This window comes from Hakea prostrata, chromosome 4 (assembly GCF_041222555.1).
Source record: "Hakea prostrata isolate BN-2017 chromosome 4, UWA_Hpros_2, whole genome shotgun sequence".
Taxonomy (NCBI): domain Eukaryota; kingdom Viridiplantae; phylum Streptophyta; class Magnoliopsida; order Proteales; family Proteaceae; genus Hakea; species Hakea prostrata.
Window position 1 is genome coordinate 14,495,906 of NC_142603.1, and position 11,527 is coordinate 14,507,432.

The 11,527-nt window shown below is 40.6% G+C and overlaps 1 pseudogene; it reads left to right on the forward strand.

Moving 5' to 3' along the window:
- Positions 1-1,318: 1,318 nt before the first annotated feature.
- Positions 1,319-11,003, forward strand: LOC149018104 (protein SULFUR DEFICIENCY-INDUCED 1-like; annotated as a pseudogene).
- Positions 11,004-11,527: the final 524 nt, after the last annotated feature.

Below are 11,527 nucleotides of genomic sequence, written 5' to 3' on the forward strand. Positions count from 1 at the left end.
GCAACAAGAAAACTTCTCTGTGGTGACTTTACAACAGGTTTAACTTCATGCTTCTCAGAAAAGAGTGATAAAGATCTTAGAAAACAGAGATACTTAGATGTGAGAGAACAACAACAGATATCCAAAGATCTGAGAAGACAAAGATATTTAGATCTGGAAGAATGGTGACTGAGATCTCAGATCTGAAAATAGAGATACTTAGATCTAGAAGAACGGAGGAAGATGATGGATTTGTTTGACGAGAAGCTCTCGATTTCTTCCTCAAATTCACATAACCGAATCAGATCTAGCTTGCAGTACATGAAACTTCGTCGGGAAGAGTGCATAGAGGTTCTGATGCTTCTCCAAGACCTGACAAAACTAAAAAAAAATTATTAGAAAACAACAAATACAAAGATCTAACGAAGACTTAGAGACTTCGGGAAACCGCTTCCGACAAGGAACAATGTCTCTTCTCTTCCTTTTCTTTAGCGAATCACTACAAGAAATTCTAGATTTCAACAAAGCTTCACAGTAACCGTTCAAGAATCCAGAAAATGAAACAGATCTTAAAAGAAAAACTTGATCGCTGAGCCAAAGATCTCCGAACAAAAAAATCGCAGAAAAAGGATCGGTCAATCATCATGCTCCTCTGGTAGCTGAGCCATAGCTTGTTGCTCAGGTTCCCACAGACGGCGCCAAATGTTGGTGTTAAAACTGCCGGAGGCTTTGAACCATAATCTTCGCACCAATCCACTCAGATCTGGATCGATCTGGTTTGCTCTATAGTCAATCAACCTCTCGCTCCTGAAAAATAGAACACCAGTGAGAAACAGAGCTGATAGTCTTGATCGGCCCGTCTCCTATTTTCAGAGCTCTCAGAGAGCTTTAATGGAAAATAAGCGAGAAAAGTGTGAATATTCAAATGACCTTACCTCTCATGAGCATCTTGGCCCTATTTATAGACTTTAATATGTTGTCTCTTATCACTGATGATCGTCGGATGGAAAGTATAGATCGAATGGCTATGAATAAAGTACGAGGCTACTGTTACTGCTATTATAAACAGAGAATAAAAAGAGAAAAGAAACAAAGACTTACTTGTTTGCAGTCATTCGGAGAAAGCGAAGAAGAAAAACAAGGTAAACAATAGGCCTCCAACAGAGAAAAATCAAAGCTTCTGTTTCTCTACAGTTGCAGAAAAACGATGCATTGAAGCAGAAATGAGAAGAAGATAGAAGAAAGAGGAAGATATATATAGTCGTAGATTCTAATCCAAGGGCTAAGATAAATACAGCATCTACGGTTAAAATTTGGAACTTCTAAAGATTCATATCCTATGGCTCTAATGACAAGCAAGTGGACGGTGGGAGATGAAGAGTCTCTTCATCATAATGGTACGCATTTAATGCAACATGACAACTCTGACAAGTGGCTGTCGCGTATAGACTTCGAAGAACGTGCATCGAAATATGTGCATAAATGATGGCTGCTCATAAGTGGGACGTTACAGTTTTCAAGAAAGACGGCTATGGTTGTTCCGACCAAGATCTCCATCTACGGGAAAGAAATAATCCCTTGAGCCGATCACATGGTTCTCGACCTCAATGGACTGGGGGGCTTATGTTAATCATAAAATGGTCATTATATATACTCCGGCCTAAATCGGTGCTTGAACGGTCCGACCACTAATTCTATGTAGTATGGTTCAACCAGGTTGCCTATGGTAGGGTCGACCACTTCCTCAAGAAAGCCCGGTCAGAGTAAACTTCTATCATCAATCAACTTCCTGGAAGGATAGATCAAGTAAAGAACTCTTTGTAGAGTTACTTTCCTTGGACAACTCATCTTAGAGTCATATTCCGAATACAACTGTATCATCTTACACTATACAAATAGCTCAGGTAAACCTAAGAGGGTAAGCATTCATATTATATGTGATCAATTACTTGAATTCTCTATTGAGTAGTTGAGATCATATCATTGGTACTGACTTGCTCGTTGGAGACGTACCTCGACCACCCAATGTCGAGCACGTGTTTTGCAATAATGTGACAAGAAAGGACGAGCAGGATTCCGTATCAACAATTTTTGTGGGATCATATCAAAAAATGAGATCATATCATTGGTACCTTTTCTGTCCCTTTTTCTTCTCATCAATAAGAAAAAGATTTCTACTTTTTCTCCCTTTCTGCGTTTGATCTGGGCTTCTATTTTTCTGGGAAAATCTGGATTCTGTAAATGGTTTTTATTTCTCTCGGGGGTGGGTGAGGAGGGGAGAATACATTTTTTCCTGTTTCCAAAACTTTCTTTAGTTGGGTTTCCATTGAAAGCTTTAATTTTGTTAGTTTTCTGTTGGAATTTATTAATTTGATTAATAAATTAAATGCCCAAGGGCAATATTGGAAACTCTCTATTAGGGCGGTTACAAAAATAGGTTATATATTTTAGTAACCACCGCATTAGTGAGTAAGTAACGGAGTAATTCATTCGCACGAGCGAATCTGTGAGAAACGGTGGCTCCATCTCTCTCTCCCTCTCTCTTAGAATCGCAGGCTTAGATTTTCTTCTTTGCTTGCATTTGATCTTCATTCCATTAATCCACGGCATTTGGGTTGTGGATATTATTCCCTTTCCCTGTGATTGAGGAATCTCGCCGGTAAATCTTTGGTGGTGGAACGAGGACGTGGATCTAGACTTCCGCTGTGAATACTTCAAGTAAGGGAAAGCAAATCCAGGTAAGGAATTTTTTTTCCCCATCAATTAATTGAATTGAATTACTTTTAATGTATTACCTACATTGGTATCAGAGCCATTGGTTCCCACGTTTATTGTTCCTCCCCATTGTTTAATTTTATTGTATGGATCCAATGGGAGGATCAAGGGTTTAATACGAAACCCATGGGAAGATTGATAGGGTTTTTGGAAACCTTTAATTTTGATTCGGATCCGAGTGGGAGATCCTTGTGGATTTCCCTAATGGAGATTTGCATGAATTGATAATCCATGATGAAAATTTTTGTTTAAAATTTATTGTTGGATTTTTTTCATGTGTTTTTGGATGATTTTTGAGTGAAAAAAACGTGTTTTACCGTTTTTTTCCGTTCAAGAAAAACTGAAAAATCCCCGTTTTTTGGTCACTGTGGACCAGACGGACGACCGTCTGACCAGACGGTCGTCCGTCTATTATCAGAGTGGTCACAGTGACCCAGACAGAATTTCCGTCAGGGAGACGGTCATCAGTCTGGGCCAGACGGTCGACCGTCTGAACCAGACGGTCATCCGTCTGGTCACAGAATGCCAGACGGAATTTCCGTCTGGGGACGGTCATCCGTCTGGGCATAAAAGGCAGACGGAATTCCGTCTGGGCAGACGGCAGTCCGTCTGGGAGATGGATTTTTTTGGATATTGGTCTGTCCAGTTCAGAATGTGTTTCTAACTTACTGGACACCAATGGCCCGACAGTCTGTGTGATGTTTGGGCATTGAAGACCTAGTGGGAGCTAATGAGGTAGAAGTGTTCTGTGTGAACCACCTCATAGCTTTAACATGATTGCATGTTTTATTTTAATAAAACTATTTTTTATTTATGGGTCTATCAATCATGTTTCTTGCACAGAATGAAGCTAGTGTATAAGTCTATGTGGGTTTGCATGAGAATTTGATTGAATGTTTTTTTAGCATCTCTTTTGGTTTAAGTGCTTATCCCATAGGTTGACTATGCTAGTGTGATTTGTTGTTGCATGAGTTGTGTTTTATACTAGATTTATTGAACTCATTCTTGTATGTAATATCTCTAGAATAAATGGCTGCTACCAAGAGCATTGTTGCTGACCTCACTAAAGGAGATAAGCTGAATGAGAGGAATTATGACCTCTGGCACCGAAAGGTGCAATATCTCCTGGAAGAGCAGGATATGCTAGAGACCATAAACCAGACCATGAACCCACCTGAGGAAGGTACCACTGCACAGCATCGCAGGGACCTTGATATATACAATGCTTGGAAGAGGAAAGACCGGGTAGCCAGGATTACAATCTTGAGCTCCATGAGGGATGACCTGATGCTTCGTTATGAGAAGCATAGGACTGCAAAGTCTTTGTGGGAGGCTGTGAAGTTCCAGTATGGAGGGACTTCCACCACAAGAGGCCGCCAGCTCGGACTCACTTTTGACGGTTATAAGATGCGCCAGGGTCACACCATGAGGCAGCATATAACCATCATGTCTAACATGATTAGTGAGTTGAGCGCATGTGGGCGCCAGAAGACTGATGAGGAGCAAGTCTCCGCAGTCATCAGGTCATTGCCAAAGACTTGGGAGCATATGAAGATCTTCTTGACTCATGCTGATGAGGTCAAGACTTTCGATCAAGCTGCCAAGCACCTTGAGCTTGATGAGGATCGGATGTTGGCCGATACCCCTCAAACTGATGTATTTGCTGCTGAAGCTAGCACTAGTAAGGGTGCAGCTTCAAGCGCAAGAGAGTGAAAGCTCAACCTCAGCGGTCCAAGCAAAGTAACCGGGGTGGGAACAAAAACAAGAGTGGGCCCAAGCGTTCAATGGGGACTAGTGCTTTGGCAAGAAGAAATCAGCTTTGATTTGCTTCAAGTGCCGAAAGCCTGGTCATTTTGCTCGTGATTGCACCTGAGCAAGAGGTATGTACTTGTGTGTTATACCTCATCTTGTTATGTAACAAGTTCTACTATGCTTGCTGAACTAAATCCTTTGTGGATTGTTGATTCAAAGCGACGGAACACATAACAAGGGAACGCTCGAGCTTCGTGGAATACCGTCGTATTCCAAGAGGAAGCAAAAGGATAACGATGGGGAACAGCTCAAGCGTGGAGGTTCATGGCATAGGCACATGCAAATTAGTTTTGCGAGGTGGCCGTGACGTTGTTACTCCATGATGTGTGTGTATGCTCCAGACATTCGGCGAAATCTTGTTTCTGTTATTTATCTTTTAAGACATGGTTTTAGAATTGTATTTGAAAACAATTCTTTGGTTTTGTATCTGGGTGATACAATTTATGGTTATGGTTTTCTTGATAATGGTTTCATTGTATTGGATACAATTGATTATTCATTTAATTCTAGTAATGTTTTTGTTTGCCAAAATACTATGTGTATTGATTCTAATTTGTGGCATGCTAGACTAGGACATATTGGCTTAGATAGGATGAACAGGTTGGCAAGAGAAGGTCTCTTAGGCCAAGGTTCACTATCTGATTTGCCAACCTTGTGAGTCATGTCTAGCAGGAAAAGCAACTAGAAAACCATTTAAAAAGGCTTTGAGAGCCTCTCTTCCTTTAGAACTTATCCATTCAGATGTGTGTGGACCCATGAATGTGCATACTAGAAAAGGACAGTCATATTTCATCACATTCATAGATGATTATACAAGGTATGGTCACATTTATCTAATTTCTCATAAGTCAGAAGCTCTGGAATGTTTTAAGAAATTCATGAGCTTGGTTGAGAATCAGTTAGATAAAAGGATTAAAACTCTTAGAACGGATAGAGGTAGAGAGTATCTCTCCGATATGTTCAAAGGGTTATGTGATGAAAAGGGGATATCTAGACAACTTACTATTCCAAGGACTCCACAACAAAATGGGGTTGCTGAGAGGAGGAATAGAACCTTGCTAGACATGGTGAGATCCATGATGGCGCAGGCAAATCTACCCATCTCTTATTGGGGAGATGCTTTGCTGACTGCGGCCTATATCCTCAACAGAGTTCCAACCAAATCGGTTCCTTCCACACCATATGAGTTGTGGACCGGAAGGAAGCCAGATTTGAGTTACTTGCGCGCATGGGGATGTGCAGCATATGTTCACTCTACTTCTCACCAATATGGAAAGCTTGGACCCGAGAGGAAGAAAGTGTATCTTTGTGAGATATTCTGAACCCTCAAAGGGCCATGTCTTCATTGGACTAGATGAGAGTGAGAGGAGAACGGAACTTGAGTCTAGGGATGCAACATTCTTGGAGAATGATTTTCCATCTCTTTCAGGAGTTAACAAAGAATCATCGGAATTCTTTGAGATACAAGATAGTGGTCTTGTCACTCCAGGGATTCAGATTCTGGATAATGAACCTCGGGTTCATCCAGAAGATCCTAGTGGGAGTGGGAGTGCAGATGTGATAGCTACCTTAGACGGTGAGCAATCTGACATGCACTTGCGCCGTAGTGGGCGCTGGCTAGTTCCTCGTCGACGTTTCGACATAGAGGATGAAGCCTACATGGTAACTCCTGAAGAGATCGACTGTGAGATGATTTCAGTCGATGAGCATGAACCAAAGAGCGTGCAGGAAGCTCTTGCGGGGTCAAGCTCAAAGGAATGGTTAAAAGCAATAAAGGAAGAGTTGGAGTCGATGAAAGTTAATCATGTCTGGGACTTGGTTGACTTGCCGCCAGGCCGAAAGGCGATTGGGAACAAGTGGGTTCTCAAGATCAAAAGAAAGGCGGATGGATCTATTGAGAGATTCAAGGCTCGTTTAGTGGCTAAGGGCTACACCCAACGAGAGGGCGTTGATTATGAGGAAACTTTTTCCCCTGTGGTTAGGTTTGCCTCAATTCGCCTCATACTAGCCATTGTTGCTCAGTTGGACTTGGAGCTTTATCAGATGGATGTAAAACTGCTTTTCTCAATGGAGAACTTGAGGAAGAGATCTATATAGATCAACCTCAAGGCTTTGAAGCACATGGACTTGAGCGCAAAGTGTGCAAGCTTAAGAAGTCCATATATGGCTTAAAGCAAGCATCTAGACAGTGGAATGTGCGCTTCCACCAAGCTATGATGGAAAATGGTTTTTCCATGCTTGAGGAAGACCACTGTGTTTACACCAAGAGATCTGATAATAATTATGTCATTCTGACACTATATGTAGATGACATACTTATGGCTAGCAATAACAAGGAGCTATTGGAAACCATTAAGAAATGGTTGTCCTCCGTATTTGATATGAAGGACATGGGTGAAGCAAGCTATGTGCTTGGTGTCAAGATTGTCAGAAATAGGCAAAAGAGATTACTGGGTTTATCTCAAGAGACCTATATTGACAATGTCTTGACGAGATACCAGATGCACAACTGCAAACCAATTGATACTCCAGTGGAGAAGGGTTTGCATTTGAGCCTTGATATGGGTCCTAAGACTCCAGAGGAGAAAACCAAGATGGAAAGAGTTCCATATTCCAGTGCAGTGGGTAGCCTTATGTACGCTATGATGTGTACTAGGCCGGATATTTGTTATGCAGTGGGTTTGGTTAGTCGGTACCAATCAAACCCAGGCATAGAGCACTGAAAGCGATCAAGAGGATATTGAGATATCTCGAGGAACGAGTAACTACATGTTGTGTTACCAAGGATCGGATTTGCGGTTAGTTGGCTATAGTGATGCCGACAAGGGCTGGAGACATCGATGAGCGCAAATCAACCTCTGGATATGCTTTCTTGCTGAATGGCGGGGCCATTTCGTGGTGTAGCAAGAAGCAGGCTTGTATATCCCTCTCGACCATGGAAGCAGAGTATGTGGCATGCTCCGCTGCGGTTCAAGAGGCTGTTTGGTTGAGGAGATTCCTTCGACATACTGGGATTGTGATGACATCCAAAGAGGCTGCCCTTGTCTACTGTGATAGTACGGCAGTTCTTAGCTATGTCAAGGACCCCAAGTATCATGGGAAGACCAAACATATACAGTTGAGATATCACTTTGTTAGAGACATTACATCAAGAAAGAAAGTTGTACTTAAGCACATATCTACTAGTTTGATGGTAGCTGACCCTCTTACCAAACCCATAGACAAGGATGTTTTTATTTCTCATGTAAAATCCTTGGGCTTGCATAGATTGTGACTTATTTTTGTACTAAGACTTTCTTATTAATGAATAATATGAGTTCATTTCAGCATTTTTTTTTATTCACTTTCTGTGTGATTGTGTTTCTTCTAGCATAAAACAACATATGTCAATAGGCAAGAGAATGACTCACTCACACGAGCATTCGCCTCTGGCGCCTTGGAGGCGAGCAGAGATGAGACGGATTGTGAATGACTTTGTGTAGGTCAATTCATAATCATGATGTCGCCTTGATTTGGAATCAAGATGAGTTTCTCTATTGTGAAGAGAATCGACATGAATGTTCCCACTATTCATGTTGCCTATAGGAGCAAGGTGCGAGTACTTTATGTGGCGCTAGGGTGGCGACAATAAAGTAACTCGGGTTAGGCGCAAGGGGTTGCGACTGGACTAAGACCTGTATGGTGTTGAGATGGACATACGTTCTATTGTATATAGAATGCTCCACCATAGCACATATATCATACTATGTGTGCTTAGCGATCATTGGAAATGAGAGGATGGATCCTCGCTCCTCTCATTGTGTGAGTCCTGGACCTTATGGTCCATTAGTGTTCTTAGTGACTTTCGACGCATCATGAAATGAAGGGTTGATGTGGCTACTTTGGGGTGTTACCTATGGTCATGATAGATTCGACCTAAAGGGGCACTACCGGGAAAGGAGTCAATCCTAAGTGTAGTGATGGTCCTGGGGCGAAAGGAAAGGTTTGATTCAACTGCACCCTAAAAAGTGTTTGTTGGCGCCAACTCGTATGTGTTACAAAGAGTGAACATTTTAAGGACAAGAAGGTGATCTCTCGGAGGGATCGAGATACCTTTAGTCCGGTGAGTTTGAATAAACCTAGGACACTGTGTTATACTAATGCTTATTTGATTTGTTTCTATGAGTGATGTGCCATTCTCGGCCTTCACGGGAAGGTTTCTAGTTTGGGGCTCACGCGTGCAGGGTATATCACCGGTCGCACAACCCATTTTGCCAGTATGACTTGTGGATATTAGTGTCTGGGACACAGGTGGTCTATGTATCTGGGATACATAGTGAAGAGATCAATATATATGTATATCTGGGATATGCATGTGTGTCTGGGACACAAGAGGTCTATGTATCTGGGATACATAGCAGAGAGATTGAATGTGTATATCTGGGATATACAAATGTGTCTGGGACACATTGAAAGATTAACACTTGCCCTTGTGCAAGTGGGAGCTGTTGGAATTTATTAATTTGATTAATAAATTAAATGCCCAAGGGCAATATTGGAAACTCACTATTAGGGCGGTTACAAAAATAGGTTATATATTTTAGTAACCACCGCATTAGTGAGTAAGTAACGGAGTAATTCATTCGCACGAGCGAATCTCTGAGAAACGGCGGCTCCATCTCTCTCTCCCTCTCTCTTAGAATCGCAGGCTTAGATTTTCTTCTTTGCTTGCATTTGATCTTCATTCCATTAATCCACGGCATTTGGGTTGTGGATATTATTCCCTTTCCCTGTGATTGAGGAATCTCGCCGGTAAATCTTTGGTGGTGGAACGAGGACGTGGATCTAGACTTCCGCTGTGAATACTTCAAGTAAGGGAAAGCAAATCCAGGTAAGGAATTTTTTTTCCCCATCAATTAATTGAATTGAATTACTTTTAATGTATTACCTACATTTCCGTTATTTATTTGATAGCAACATTTCATTTTATTGCACACTCGCCGTGTTTCAATTACACCTCTTTCTTTTTCGGTTGTTTAATGGTTATGGTTTTGGGGTTGGGGATTTGTAGTTGGTCTAGAAGGACCCGGAAGCCGCAATAGTTTTGTTCTGGAAAGCAATTAACGCAGGAGATAGAGTTGATAGTGCACTCAAGGACATGGTTGTGGTGATGAAGCAGCAAGATAGAAGTGAAGAAGCCATTGAAGCCAATAAATCCTTCAGGCATCTTTGCTCCAAACAGGCCCAGGAGTCACTTGATAATGTTCTCATAGACTTATATAAGGTATTTATATTAATTTATACTACTTTTAAACCAATATCCCTGACAGTTCCAAGAGGTTTCTAATCAAAATAATTTTTCAGAATTTTATTAGTTAGGTAATTAAGCCAAATTAGCATGTTTCATCATCAGCTGACCTGAAGGTATGTATATTAACAGAAATGTGGAAGAATAGATGAACAGATTGATTTGCTAAAGAAGAAGCTTAGGCTGATATACCAAGGAGAAGCTTTCAATGGTAAACCCACCAAGACAGCTCGCTCTCATGGCAGGGAATTCCAGGTTTCCATCCAGCAAGAGACTTCAAGGATACTTGTACGTAATATGATCAGCTCACCTCACCCAGACTGTATTTTAGTATCATTAATGATTCGAAATAATTCGTTATACACCTAGTGATCTTAATGGTAACTTTGAAGATCGACCCACATCGATATGTTTTGGTGGGCAACCTGAATGACTCGTTTATTTGATTAAATTCTATAAATATGTACCCAATGTTTATTTGAGGTCACTGAGAAATTTTAGACTTTTTGTTTCAGAGTTTGAGGTGAAAGTTCTTGTAACATGGTTGGGGTGATTGATTGAGAGGGTTCTATTTTTTTAGTTTTTCTTTTATGTAGTAGAAAGTTCATTTTTTCTCGCCCATTGATGTAGCACAGTGCATTAGCATGCGTACCAAGTTAAATTATTGTTAATTTTTTTTCTACTATTAAATTGTGATTTTTTGGTGTTTGTTCTCACAGTAGCTAACTGAACGGAATGGCAGGGAAATTTGGGGTGGGCTTATATGCAACAAACGAACTATATGGCTGCTGAAGCTGTATATAGAAAAGCACAGATGATAGAGCCAGATGCAAACAAAGCCTGCAACTTAGGGCTTTGCCTAATTAAACAGGGAAGATATGATGAAGCCCAGTTAGTTCTTGAAGATGTCCAGCGATGTGGAGTCACCGGTTTAGAGGATTCAAAGTCAATAAGTCGTGCAGATGAATTGTTGCATGAGCTGGAATCGCTTCAATCGACCGAGTTCTTATCAACTCAACTTGGTCAGAACTTGGAAGAAATCTTTACAGAAGGGATTGACCAGATTTTGTGTGATTGGACTCCATTCAAATCCATGAGACTTCCCATCTTTGAAAAGATCTCTCAATTCAGAGATCAAATACCTTGTTGACCCGTTGTATATGGCTTTCCTAGTAGAGAAGAAATTAAAGGCTAAAAAAGGTTACTTTGTATATAATAGTCAGGAGAATAATGGTGGCATGCATGTGTGTACATGTAATGTATAAGTGGTTGGTGTCATGGTCGTACCCTTTGTTCTTGTCTTAAGAACTTTGAATAACTTCTACCAAGAAATAGGGAAAAAAATTTACTATGAGATCAAATGAGATTTTTTAAAGATATAATTGAAAACAAATTGTTCTATATAGAAATCATGCCAATACATGAAGAGAATTTGGTGGGATTAGGCTAATTGGGTTTGAAATTTAATAATTAAGTGGATAGTCTAACCAATGACTTTTTAAAAAAGCAATGATTTTTTTTTCCATCTAATGGTCAAAATAGTCACATCATAGATTATTGTGAGAATATTTGTATCCATAAATAGTGACCCTAAAAAGAAAAAGAAGACTCCATCTCATATATTGTACCCAAAAGAAACTCTATCTCTTACTGTTCAAATAAAATAAAGTACCC